The sequence below is a fragment of the Pristis pectinata genome, chromosome 38 (assembly GCF_009764475.1).
Source record: "Pristis pectinata isolate sPriPec2 chromosome 38, sPriPec2.1.pri, whole genome shotgun sequence".
Taxonomy (NCBI): Eukaryota; Metazoa; Chordata; class Chondrichthyes; order Rhinopristiformes; family Pristidae; genus Pristis; species Pristis pectinata.
In genome coordinates this window covers 7,629,302-7,642,481 of record NC_067441.1, presented here as the reverse complement: position 1 = coordinate 7,642,481, position 13,180 = coordinate 7,629,302, and positions in this window count along the sequence as shown.

The window sequence follows — 13,180 nt, the reverse complement described above, 5'->3', positions numbered from 1 at the left end:
TTTTATTCTCCGTGAGGTGCTTCCCTCCTCAAGGGACGACAGGTGGAGATGTGGGGAGGGAGCTCCGCGCTGGGGGAGGGGCGGTGAGGAGGGAGCTCCGCGCTGGGGGAGGGGCGGCGAGGAGGGAGCTCCGCGCTGGGGGAGGGGCGGCGAGGAGGGAGCTCCGCGCTAGGGGAGAGGTGGCGAGGAGGGAGCTCCGCGCTGGGGGAGGGGCGGTGAGGGAGCTCTGCACTGAGGGAGGGGTGGTGAGGGAGCTCTGTGGTGAGGGAGGGGCAGTGAGGAGGGAGCTCCGCGCTGGGGGAGGGGCGGTGAGGGAGCTCTGCACTGTGGGAGGGGTGGTGAGGGAGCTCTGTGCTGAGGGAGGGGCAGTGAGGAGGGAGCTCCGCGCTGGGGGAGGGGCGGTGAGGGAGCTCTGCACTGGGGGAGGGGTGGTGAGGAGGGAGCTCCGCGCTGGGGGAGGGGTGGTGAGGAGGGAGCTCCGCACTGTGGGAGGGGTGGTGAGGAGGGAGCCCTGCGCTGGGGGAGGGGTGGTGAGGAGGGAGCTCCGCACTGTGGGAGGGGTGGTGAGGAGGGAGCTCCGCGCTGTGTGAATATCTTGCACAGTTTTGGTGACCCTGCTATAGGGAAAATGCCACTAAGCTGGAAAGAGTTCAAAGCAGATTTACGAGGATGGTTGCCAGGAGTTTATTCCTTGGAGCGCTGGAGAATGAGGGGTGACCTTAGAGAGGCATGGGGTTAAGGTGAGAGGGGAGAGAATTAAAGGGAAGCTGAGGGGCAGGCTTTTCACGCAGAGGGTGGTGAGTACATGGAACGAGCTGCCAGAGGAAGTGGGTGAGGCAGGGACATTAACAGCATTAAAAAGACATTTGGACAGGTAGACGGACAGGAAATGTTCAGAGGGATACGGGCCGACTGCCGATGGGACGGTTTCCGCGCAGGATGATTCTCTGACTCTGAAATCAAACTTCCCCCAGACCAACGACACAGGACGGAGTTTGGTTGGGTCAGAGTGTGGTCGGGACGGGGTGTGGTCGGGACGGGGTGTGGTCGGGACGGGGTGTGGTCGGGACGGGGTGTGGTCGGGTCGGGGTGTGGTCGGGACGGGGTGTGGTCGGGTCGGGATGTGGTCGGGACGGGGTGTGGTCGGGTCGGGGTGTGGTCGGGACGGGGTGTGGTCGGGACGGGGTGTGGTCGGGTCGGGGTGTGGTCGGGACGGGGTGTGGTCGGGTCGGGGTGTGGTCGGGACGGGGTGTGGTCGGGTCGGGGTGTGGTCGGGACGGGGTGTGGTCGGGTCGGGGTGTGGTCGGCACTGTGTCTGTTCCAGCCGCAGGCAGCAGGTGGCAGGAGAGAGCAGGAAACAGGGAGCTCCACCCACTGCCCCTTCAATGGGTGTCCCGCACACACACTGACCCTCATTGGGGGACGGGTCACACAAACACACACTGACACTCACTGGGGGACGGGACCCACACACACTGACCCTCACTGGGGGACAGGTCCCACACATGCACTGACCCTCACTGGGGGACGGGTCCCCCACACACTGACCCTCACTGGGGGACAGATCCCACACACACACTGACCCTCACTGGGGGACGGGTCCCACACACACTGACCCTCACTGGGGGACTGTCCCACACACACACTGACCCTCACTGGGGGACAGGTCCCACACATGCACTGACCCTCACTGGGGGACGGGTCCCCCACACACTGACCCTCACTGGGGGACTGTCCCACACACACACTGACCCTCACTGGGGGACGGGCCCCACACACACACTGACCCTCACTGGGGGACAGGTCCCAGACACACACTGACCCTCACTGGGGGACGGGTCCCACACACACTGACCCTCGCTGGGGGACGGTCCCACACACACTGACCCTCACTGGGGGACGGGTCCCACACACAGGTTGGACCCATACTCATTCAAGTTCAGGTTAACGACTGGCGATCTTATTGAGCCACAAGTCTCTGAGGACCATTGGTGCTGAGAGGGTGTTGGACCTCCCAGAAATTTCTAGAACAAGAGGCAGAAGTTTAGAACGGCTCTTCCGTGTCACACGAGGGTGATAAGGAATTTCTTCTCCCAGAATCATTGGAAAGCTTTTCCTTGGAGCCCTGGAGATGGGAAGGTTGAACGGGGTCATCTCTATCCATAGAGGGGTTGTGCGTCAAGCGGAACAGGCAAGAAAGTTTTGGTGTTGGTTTATTATTGTCACTTGTACTGAGGTCCAGTGAAAAACTTGTCTTGCAAACCGATTGTACAGGTCAATTCAATAGACAGTGTAGTTCCATTGGGTTAGTACAGAGTGTGATTGGCCTTCTTCTCCAACTGCTGTGTCTACGCCCTGGGTCTGGGGAGTGTCTACTGAAACCTTTAAATGTTTGGGGTTCTACTTCTGAGCAGACACGCCTAGTCTTAGAGTCACAGAGTTAAACAGCAGGGAAACAGGCCCTTCGGCCCAATGGTCCACACTGACCAAGATTCCCATCTGAACTAGTCCCATTTGCCTGTGTCTGGCCCGTATCCCTCTGAACCTTTCCTATCCATGTACCTGTCCAACTATCCTTTAAATGTTGTTATTTTACAATGGCCTGCCTCAACCGGTTCCTCTGGCAGCTCGTTCCATGTACGCACCACCCTCTGCGTGAAGAAGTTGCCCCCTAGACCTTTCCCCTCTCACCTTAAACCGATGCCCTCTGGATTTTAATTCCCGTTTCCTTGGAAAAAGACTGTGTGCCTGGTGAAAGCTTCAGAGTTGGTGAGGTTACTTGATTACCAAAGATAAAAATGGCATTTATATAGTGCCTTTGACATCCCAGGGCACCACATCTGTGCTCCCCACTGCTCCGCGAGTTTCGTTGGCTATCGAGGAGGGAAGGACCACAGAGAGGGAACTCCAGAGCTCGGGGCCCAGGCAGCTGAAGGCACCACCCGGGGTGACGGGAAAGTAGTCCCCATCTCATGGCTTGCAGTTCTGGTCGCCCCCATTACAGGAAGGATGTGGAGCCTTTGGAGAGGGTGCAGAAGAGGTTCACCAGGATTGGAGAGCAGGAGCTATAAGGAGAGGTTGGACAAACTTGGGTTGTTTTCTCTAGAGCGGCGGAGGCTGAGGGGAGACCTGATAGAGGTTCCTACAATTATGAGACAGTCAGGATCCTTCTCCCAGGGTAGAAATGTCAGTTACTGGAGGACGTGCATTTAAGGTGAGAGGGGGGAAAGTTTAAAGGGACATGTGCGGGGCAAGTTTTCTTTTACACAGAGAGCGGTGGGTGCCTGGAATGTGCTGCCAGGGGTGGGGGTGGAAGCAGGTGTGATGGAGGGGTGTAAAGAGGCTGCTAGGTAGAGGAAAAACCTTAAAAAACGTAACCGCCTCAGCCAATATCTGCATTTTAGTCCCCAAATCAGAGATTTTGAAAATACTTCAAAAAGGGTCCCCACAGGGTTTGAAAGTCTAGGTTAGATTCAAAAACTGAACAGCGAATCTTCTCTAGCTTCAAGTATGACATAACATCCCGTAACCATTGAACGTGTGGAGCTAGAGTAGCTTCCTTCCATTTAAGCAATACTGCCCTCCTGGCTATAAGAGAAATAAAAGCCAGAATATGTAAATCAGAAGCCTTCAAAGTGATATCATTTTCTCCAACAATCCGAAATAGTGCAGTCAAAGGATTAAGTTTAAAATGTTGGTAGTGGGGGTAGGCAATTATTTCTTTCCTTATTAACTAATATATGCAATTATTGATTTGGAGTATTGTAATCCTAGGTACGACTTAATACAATGTATTCAGTAGTATTTTTACTTTCTTGTTTGATGCATGTACTCTGTATTTTTTTCATGGATTTAGTAAAATATTGTAAAAGAACGAGGCCGTTAGACACAGGAAATGGAGAGATATGGATCATGTGCGGGCAGAAGGGAATTAGTTTAATTGTGTTCGGCACAGAGCAGGGATCTTGATGGTCACAGAGGAAAGTGGGGGAGCTAGAGAGAGCGAGGGCAGGCAAAATCGAGGTGTCACAGCAACAACCTCGCACTCAACGTCAGCAAGACCGAGGAATTGACTGTTTACTTCAGGAAGGGGAAGTCGGGAGAACACACACGAGTCCTCATTGAGGGGTCAGCGGTGGAAAGGGTGAGCAGCTTCAAGTTCCTGGGTGTCGACGTCTCGGAGGATCTGTCCTGGGTCCAACGCATTGATGCAATCACGAAGAAGGCACGCCAGTGGCTCTGCTTCATTAGGAGTTTGAGGAGATTCGGTATGTCACCAAAGGCTCTTGCAAATTTCTACAGATGGACGGCGGAGAGCGTTTTGACTGGTCGCATCACCGCCTGGTACGGAGGCTCCAATGCACAGGGTCACAAGAGGCTGCAGAGGGTTGTAGGCTCAGCCAGCTCCATCACGGGCACAACCCTCCCCACCATCGAGGACATCTTCAAGAGGCGGTGCCTCAAGAAGGCGGCATCCGTCACTAAGGACCCTCACCACCCGGGACATGCCCTCTTCTCATTACTGCCATCGGGGAGGAGGTACAGGAGCCTGAAGACCCACACTCAATGATTCAGGAACAGCTTCGTCCCCTCCGCCATCAGATCTCTGAACGGCCCATGAACCCACGAACACTGCCTCGTTATTCCTCTTTTGCACTTTTATCTGTTTTTCGTAACTTCCAGTAATTTTTATGTCTTGCACTGTTCTGCTGCCACAAAACAACACATTTCAGGACATAATAAAACCTGATTCTGAATTTTAGGAATCCATGTGTGGAATAACCAGACGGCAGTGTGGAGTTGGAAAGAGGGCTGTGGGTTAATACAAAGCAGAGGACAGCAAGGTTATGAATTGAAATGAAAGCCGAACACTTCAAGAAAGTCAAAGGTGATGGCCGTGTCTCAGTGGGGGAACGGAGAGGCCTCACAGCCTGGAGACATGGTGGCGCAGCGCGTAGTGCAACTGCCTCTCAGCTCCAGAGACCGGGGTTCGATCCCGATCTCCGACGGGGCGCGTGTGTCTGTGTGTGTGTGTGTGCGCGCGTACGTTCTCCATGTGACCGCGTGGGCTTCCCCCCCGGCGCTCCGGTTCCCTCCCACATCCCGACGACGTGCGGGGGCCGGTGGGTTAATCGGCCGCTGTAAAGTTGCCCCCCAGAGTGAGCGGGTGATGGGGTGAGGAGAAGTTGATGGCAATAAAAGGGGTTCAGCCTAAATGGCTGATTGATGGTCGACACAGACGCGATGGGCCAAAGGGCCTGTTATCGTGCGGCGCAGAGGGGCGCAGGAGGAACTCAGCGGGCCGGGCAGCATCCGTGGAGGGGAACGGACAGTCAACGTTTTGGGTCGAGACTGGAGAGAGGGGAGTTAGTCGGTGTGGAGGGGAAGGGGTGTAGCGAGGGCTGGCAGGTGATAGGTGGATCCCAGCGGGGGGGGGGGGGGCCTGTCTCCGTGCTGTGTCCCTCTATGCCCTGTGACACCCCTCCGCCCCAGCGCCTCTTCAACTGAAGGTCGTGGGTTGTTTCCCACACTGGCTGAACGGGGGGGGGGGGGGGGGGGGGTGTTGGGGCACCTGCTCTGCTCTCTGGGTCCTGAGGTCAAATCCCTGCAATTGGGCCCGAGCCCGAGACTCAGAGAGAGGGGGAGGGGAGGGGGAGAGGGGGGGGAGAGGTGGGGAGGGGAGGGGGAGGGGGAGAGAGGGGGAGGGGCGGGAGAGGGGGGAGGGGGAGGGGGGAGGGGGGAGAGGGGGAGGGGGAGGGGGAGAGGGGAGGGAGGGAGGAGGGGAGAGGGGTTGAGGGGGAGGGGGGTCAGCTGTGACTGGAGGGACACATCACCACTCCCCTCACCCTCCCCTCCCTGCCCCGCCCCCCCTGGGTCTGGGACACCTGCCGCTGTCAGATATTCGGAGGGTCACTCTGGTCTATATCAGGACGATGACTCTCACCACAACTATCTCCTAGAATGAGATACGTGACTCCAGTCTCAAATAACCAAGCCATTAATAGCCCCCCCCCCCCCCCACGGCCTTCGACACCCGCAGTGTGCCTGTGTTCACAGTAATCCCCACCCCCCGGCTTCCTTCGTCCCTCGACACAGCCCCAAGCCCACTCAGAGGGCCCACCAGTCGATTCACCGAGGGATGGTCACAGCCTAGCTTCATACAGCAGCAAGCAGGCCCTTCGGCCCACCGGTTCTGTACTGACCATCAAACACCAACTTACCCGATCCCGTTTAATTCTATCCACATTCCCATCAACTCCCACGAGATTTTACCCGCAACTATGTTACTCTATAAACTACTTTTGATACACCCCACACCCCCCACTGTAACCCCGACACACCCCGCGCCCCTCACTGTGACACTGACATACCCCTCTCTGTAACACTGATACACCCCTCACTGTAACACTGATACACCCCACACCCCTCACTGTAACACTGACTCACCCCTCACTGTAACACTGACACACCCCACGCCCCTCACTGTAACACTGACACACCCCTTACTGTAACACTGACACACCCCACACCCCTCACTGTAACACTGACACACCCCTCACCCCTCACTGTAACACCGACACACCCCACACCCCTCACTGTAACACCGACACACCCCTCACCCCTCACTGTAACACTGACACACCCCTCACTGTAACACTAACACACCCCTCACTGTAACACTGACACACCCCTCACTGTAACACTGATACACCCCACACCCTTCACTGTAACACTGACACACCCCACGCCCCTCACTGTAACACTGACTCACCCCTCACTGTAACACTGACACACCCTACGCCCCTCACTGTAACACTGACACACCCCTCTCTGTAACACTGATACACCCCTCACTGTAACACTGATACACCCCACACCCTTCACTGTAACACTGACACACCCCTCACTGTAACACTGACTCACCCCTCACTGTAACACTGACACACCCCTCACCCCTCACTGTAACACTGACACACCCCTCACTGTAACACTGACACACCCCACACCCCTCACTGTAACACTGACACACCCCTCTCTGTAACACTGACACACCTCTCACTGTAACACTGATACACCCCACGCCCCTCACTGTAACACTGACTCATCCCTCACTGTAACACTGACACACCCCACGCCCCTCACTGTAACACTGACACACCTCTCACTGTAACACTGACACACCCCTCACTGTAACAATGACACACCCCACACCCCTCACTGTAACACTGACACTCCCTACACCCCTCACTGTAACACCAACACACCCCACACCCCTCACTGTAACACTGACACACCCCTCACTGTAACACTGATACACCCCACACCCTTCACTGTAACACTGACACACCCCACGCCCCTCACTGTAACACTGACTCACCCCTCACTGTAACACTGACACACCCCTCACCCCTCACCGTAACACTGACACACCCCTCACTGTAACACTGACACACCCCACACCCCTCACGGTAACACTAACACACCCCTCACTGTAACACTGACACACCCCACACCCCTCACCGTAACACTGACACACCTCTCACTGTAACACTGACACACCCCTCACTGTAACACTGACACACCCCACACCCCTCACCGTAACACTGACACACCTCTCACTGTAACACTGACACACCCCACACCCCTCACGGTAACACTGACACACCCCTCACGGTAACACTAACACACCCCTCACTGTAACACTAACACACCCCACACCCCTCACCGTAACACTGACACACCCCACACCCCTCACCGTAACACTGACACACCTCTCACTGTAACACTGACACACCCCACACCCCTCACGGTAACACTGACACACCCCTCACGGTAACACTAACACACCCCTCACTGTAACACTGACACACCCCACACCCCTCACCGTAACACTGACACACCTCTCACTGTAACACTGACACACCCCTCACTGTAACACTGACACACCCCTCACCCCTCACCGTAACACTGACACACCTCTCACTGTAACACTGACACACCCCTCACTGTAACACTGACACACCCCACACCCCTCACCGTAACACTGACACACCTCTCACTGTAACACTGACACACCCCTCACTGTAACACTGACACACCCCACACCCCTCACCGTAACACTGACACACCCCACACCCCTCACGGTAACAATGACACACCCCACACCCCTCACCGTAACACTGACACACCCCTCACCGTAACACTGACACACCCTACATTTGTCCTTATCACACTCCAATATACCACAGACTGTAACACCCTCTGATACACCCAACACTCGTCACTGTAACGCTATCTGACCTGCTCCTGATGGAACACCAGGTGGCAGTGTGGGCTGCCAGCTGGAGCAGCAGAGCTTCAGTGGGGGACACATCCAGGCTAAGCGAATGGGCACAGGATCTGAATCAGGTCTATCACTGACATATGATGTGAAGGTTGTAGTTTTGCGGCAGCAGTACAGTGCAAGACGTAAACATCTATAAATTACAAAAATAAATAAATATTGAGGTGGCGTTCATGGACTGTTCAGAATTCTGATGGCGGAGGGGAAGAAGCTGTTCCTGAGTCGGTGAGTGTGGGTCTTCAGGCTCCTGTACCTCCTCCCCGATGGCAGTAATGAGAAGAGGGCATGTCCCGGGTGGTGAGGGTCCTTAGTGATGGATGCCGCCTTCTTGAGGCACCGCCTGCTGAAGATGTCCTCGATGATGGGGAGGGTTGTGCCCGTGATGGAGCTGGCTGAGTCTACAACCCTCTGCAGCCTCTTGCGATCCTGTGCATTGGAGCCTCCGTACCAGGCGGTGATGCAACCAGTCAGAATGCTCTCCGCCGTACATTTGCAGAAATTTGTAAGCGCCTTTGGTGACGTACCAAATCTCCTCAAGTTGCTTCTGTAAACTTGGCAGATGGAATAAAATGGAGAAAGACTTGAGGACATGCTCTGTAGGAAATAAAGATACTGTAGTTATTACACGGTGAACGATTTTAAAACGTTAACATTCAGAGGCACCTTGGTCTCAATGCCCATGTATCTTTGGGAGTTAATGTCCAGGTCCAACAAGCAATGAGTTGGCTATGATTGTAAGAGGATTTGGGTCCAACAGTAGAGTCACCTTTATTCAATTATCTAGGGCCCTGGTGGGATCTCATTTGGAGCATTGCGCACTGGTCTCCTTACGCAGGGAAGGAGCGACTCGTGATAGAGGGAGGGCAATGAAGGTTCACCGGATCGATTCCTGGCTGGTGGGTCGGTCCTTTGAGAGGAGGTGAAGCTGACAGGTCCAGTATTCTGTGGGGTTTGGGAGAACCAGGAGTGGTCTCAGCAAGGGGGCAAGTCAGGATGTAAGTGAAACAACCTTTCCCCTGGCTGGGAAGTCTCAAGCACCCTGTACCCCTCACTGTAACACCGGCACACCCCGCACCCCTCACTGTAACACCAGCATACCCCTCACTGTAACACCGACACACCCCACACCCCTCACTGTAACACCAGCATACCCCTCACTGTAACACCGACACACCCCTCACTGTAACACCAGCACACCCCACACCCCTCACTGTAACACCGGCATACCCCGCACCCCTCACTGTAACACCGGCACACCCCGCACCCCTCACTGTAACCCCGACACACCCCGCACCCCTCACTGTAACCCCGACACAACCCGCACCCCTCACTGTAACCCCGACACAACCCGCACCCCTCACTGTAACCCCGACACACCCCGCACCCCTCACTGTAACCCCGACACACCCCACAGCCCTCACTGTAACACCGGTACACCCGTCACTGTAACACTGACACACCCCGCACCCCTCACTGTAACCCTGACACACCCCACAGCCCTCACCGTGACACTGACACACCCCTCACTGTAACACTCTCTGCAATCTCCCTGGATTCCTTCCAATGCACCAACCGAATCCCAATGGGCCAAACCCCTTCCCACTCACTCCTGGGGGATACCTGGCTGAAGCTCCTTCCCTCCAATACCTCTCCCTCACCCCCCACCCCCCACCCCTCACTGTCACAGTGAACCGTGGCCCTTTGCTGGACCCCCACACCCACCCCCCCCCCCCACCCCACCCCACCCCCACACCCCCCCACCCCCCCCCACCCGCCCCCACACCCCACCCCACCCCCAACCCACACCCACACCCCACCCCTACCCCCATCCCACACCCCACACCCCCACCCCCACACCCACACCCCACCCCACACCCACACCCCACCCCCCGCACCCCACCACCCGCACCCCACACCCCCACACCCCCACACCCCACCCCCCGCACCCCCCACCCACACCCCCCACACCCCACCCCACACCCACACCCAACCCCCCACACCACCACCCCAACCCCCACACCCCCAACCCCCCCCCACACCCACACCCCACACCCCACCCCACACCCCACACCCCACACCCCACACCCCACAGGAGTGGAGTCTCAGCCAGAGGGCAGCTCTTGCCTTTAACTGGAGGGGGCATCGTCGGGGGGGGGGGGGGTGGTTCAGGACGGACCCATGCCCCGCTGAGAGCCATCGGAGCAGTGGAGTGTTCGAACGCAAGGGCAGGAAGAGGTTTTTGCCTTCCCGTAGCGGTGAGTCACTCAGGGTAAGTCGTCGTACGGCCATCTGGGGCCACCACTGAATCACATGTGGGTGAATCACTAACCGGAGTGAATATAGCCCTTATTGTTCGGGGTGTAAGATGAGGCAGGTCTCACCACGCCTGTACACAGTGTCAGTGAGACCACATCAAGAGCACCGTGTGTGGTCCTGGCCTCCTTATTCAAGGAGGGATATATTTACCTGCTCACCTGCTCACAGTGGCAGGTGGGTAGAGCTGCTGGCTCCCTGCTCCGGAGACCAGGGTTCGATCCCGACTTCCGGCGCTGTGCGCGTGCGTGCGTGCGTGCATGTATACACTTGGGTGTCCCCCAAGGGCTCCGGTTTTCCCCCCCCATAGGGTTGGTGGGTTAATTGTCCCCACCCCTCCCCCACTGTGGGGGAGGGGTAGAATCTGGGGAGGGGTAGTTGATGGGAATGTGGGGAGACTAAAATGGGATAGGTGTAGATAGTGGTTGAGGGTCGGCAGGGCTTATACCAGGAACCAGCCAACCCCACCAGCGGTGGCCCCTCCGGGACCTGCGTCAGGGGAGGGGTCAGTGAGACCTGGGGGGGGGCAGGAGAGCTGAAGGGCTGAATGACCTCCTGGTCCACTTCCTGGCTCTTTCTTTGCTTCACTCCCACAGACCCCTGAATCATTCCTCACCCCCCCCCCCACCCACACAATCTCCCCCGGGGGCTTCTCTCTCCCCATGCCCCCACCACCACCCCCGCACTCTCAAATGTTGTTTTGCTCTTTAGTCCCTCTCCCCATCTGTTTCTGCCAGCGAGACTCTCTCTCTCGCTCCCCACGTTCCTTCTCGTCCCATTTCCTCTCTTTCCCACTTTCATTACCGTCTTGATGCCCCTCCCTCTCCCTCTCCCCTCCCCCCCTCCCTCTCCCCTCCCCCTCTCTCCATCCCCCTCTCTCTCTCTCTCCCTCCCCCTCCCAGGTTTGTCTGGCTCTCCCACTCTCTCTCTACCAGGCTCTCTGTCTCTCTCACTGGCAAATGGGACAGGCATGGGTGGAGCATCGTGGTCAGCATGGACCAGATGGGCCAAAGGACCTGCTTCCCTGCTGGACAACTCCGTGACCCTCCACCAGGTTCTCCCTCGCACCCAGCTCTCTCAGAGGGAGGGGGAGGGAGGGGGAGGGAGGGGGAGGGAGGGGGGGAGGGAGGGGGGAGGGAGGGGGAGGGGGGGAGGGAGGGGGGAGGGGAGGGGGAGGGAAGGGGGAGGGGGAGGGAGGGGGGAGGGCGGAGGGAGGGGGGAGGGGAGGGGGAGGGGGGAGGGGGGAGGGGGAGGGGGACAGGGAGTTTTTCTCTTTCCCTCTCACTCTTTACCAGTCTCCCTCTCCTCCCTCCTCCCCGTCCCTCTCCACCCCTCACCCCTCCCTCCCTTCCCCCCTCCTCCCCTTCATCCTCCCCCTAGTCTCCCCCATCCCCCTTCCCTCCCCATCCCCTCCCCTCCCTTCCCACACCCCATCCCCTTCCCCCCTCCCTCTCCCCCTCCCCCCCTCCCCCTCCCCCCTCCTCCCCTCGTCCCCTTCCCCCTCCCCCTCTCACCCCCATCATTTCCCCTCCCCTCCCCCTCTTTCCCCCCTCCCTTCTCCCCCTCCCTCCTCCCCTCCCCTCCTCCCCCCTCCCTCCCCCTCCCCCTTCCCCTCCCTCCCCCTTCCCCCCTCCCCTCCTCCCCCCTTCCCCCCTTCCCCCCTCCCTCCCCCTTCCCTCCCTCCCCCTTCCCCCCTTCCCTCCTCCCTCCCCCCTTCCCTCCCTCCCCCCCTTCCCTCCCCCTCCTCTCCCTCCCCCTCCTCCCCCCCTCCCTCCCCCCTCCCTCCCTCTCCCCCTCCCCTCCCTCCCCCTCCCCCCCTCCCTCCCTCTCCCCCCTCCCCCCTCTTCCCCCTCCTCCCCCCTCCCTCCCTCTCCCTCCCTCTCCCCCCCTCTCCCCCCTCTTCCCCCTCCCTCCCTCTCCCCCCTCACCCCCTCCCTCCCCCTCCCCCCTCCCTCCCTCCCCCCCTCCCTCCTCCCCCTCCCCACCCTCCCCCCCCTCCCCCTTCCCTCCCCCTCCCCTCCCCCCTCCCTCCCCCTCCCTCTTCCCTCCCTCCCTCCTCCCCCCCTCCCTCCTCCCCCCTCCCTCCCTCCTCCCCCTCCCTCTTCCCTCCCTCACTCCTCCCCCCTCCCTCTTCCCTCCCTCCCTCCTCCCCCTCCCTCCCCCCCCTCTTCCCCCCCCCCCTCCCACCCCCTCTTCCCTCCTCCCTCCCTCCCCCTCTTCCCTCCTCCCTCCCTCCCCCCCTCCCTCCTCCCTCCCTCCCCCTCTTCCCCCCCTCCTCCCTCCCCCTCTTCCCACCCTCCCTCCCTCCCCCTCCTCCTCCCCCTCCTCCTCCTCCCCCTCCCTCCTCCCCCTCCTCCCTCCTCCCCCTCCCTCCTCCCCCCCTCCCCTCCCTCCCCCTCCCCCTCCCACCCTCTTCCCCCCTCCTCCTCTCCCCCTCTTCCCCCTCTCCCCCTCTTCCCCCTCCCTCCCTCTCCCCCCTCTCCCCCCTCCCTCTCCCCCCTCTTTCCCCCCTCCCTCTCCCCC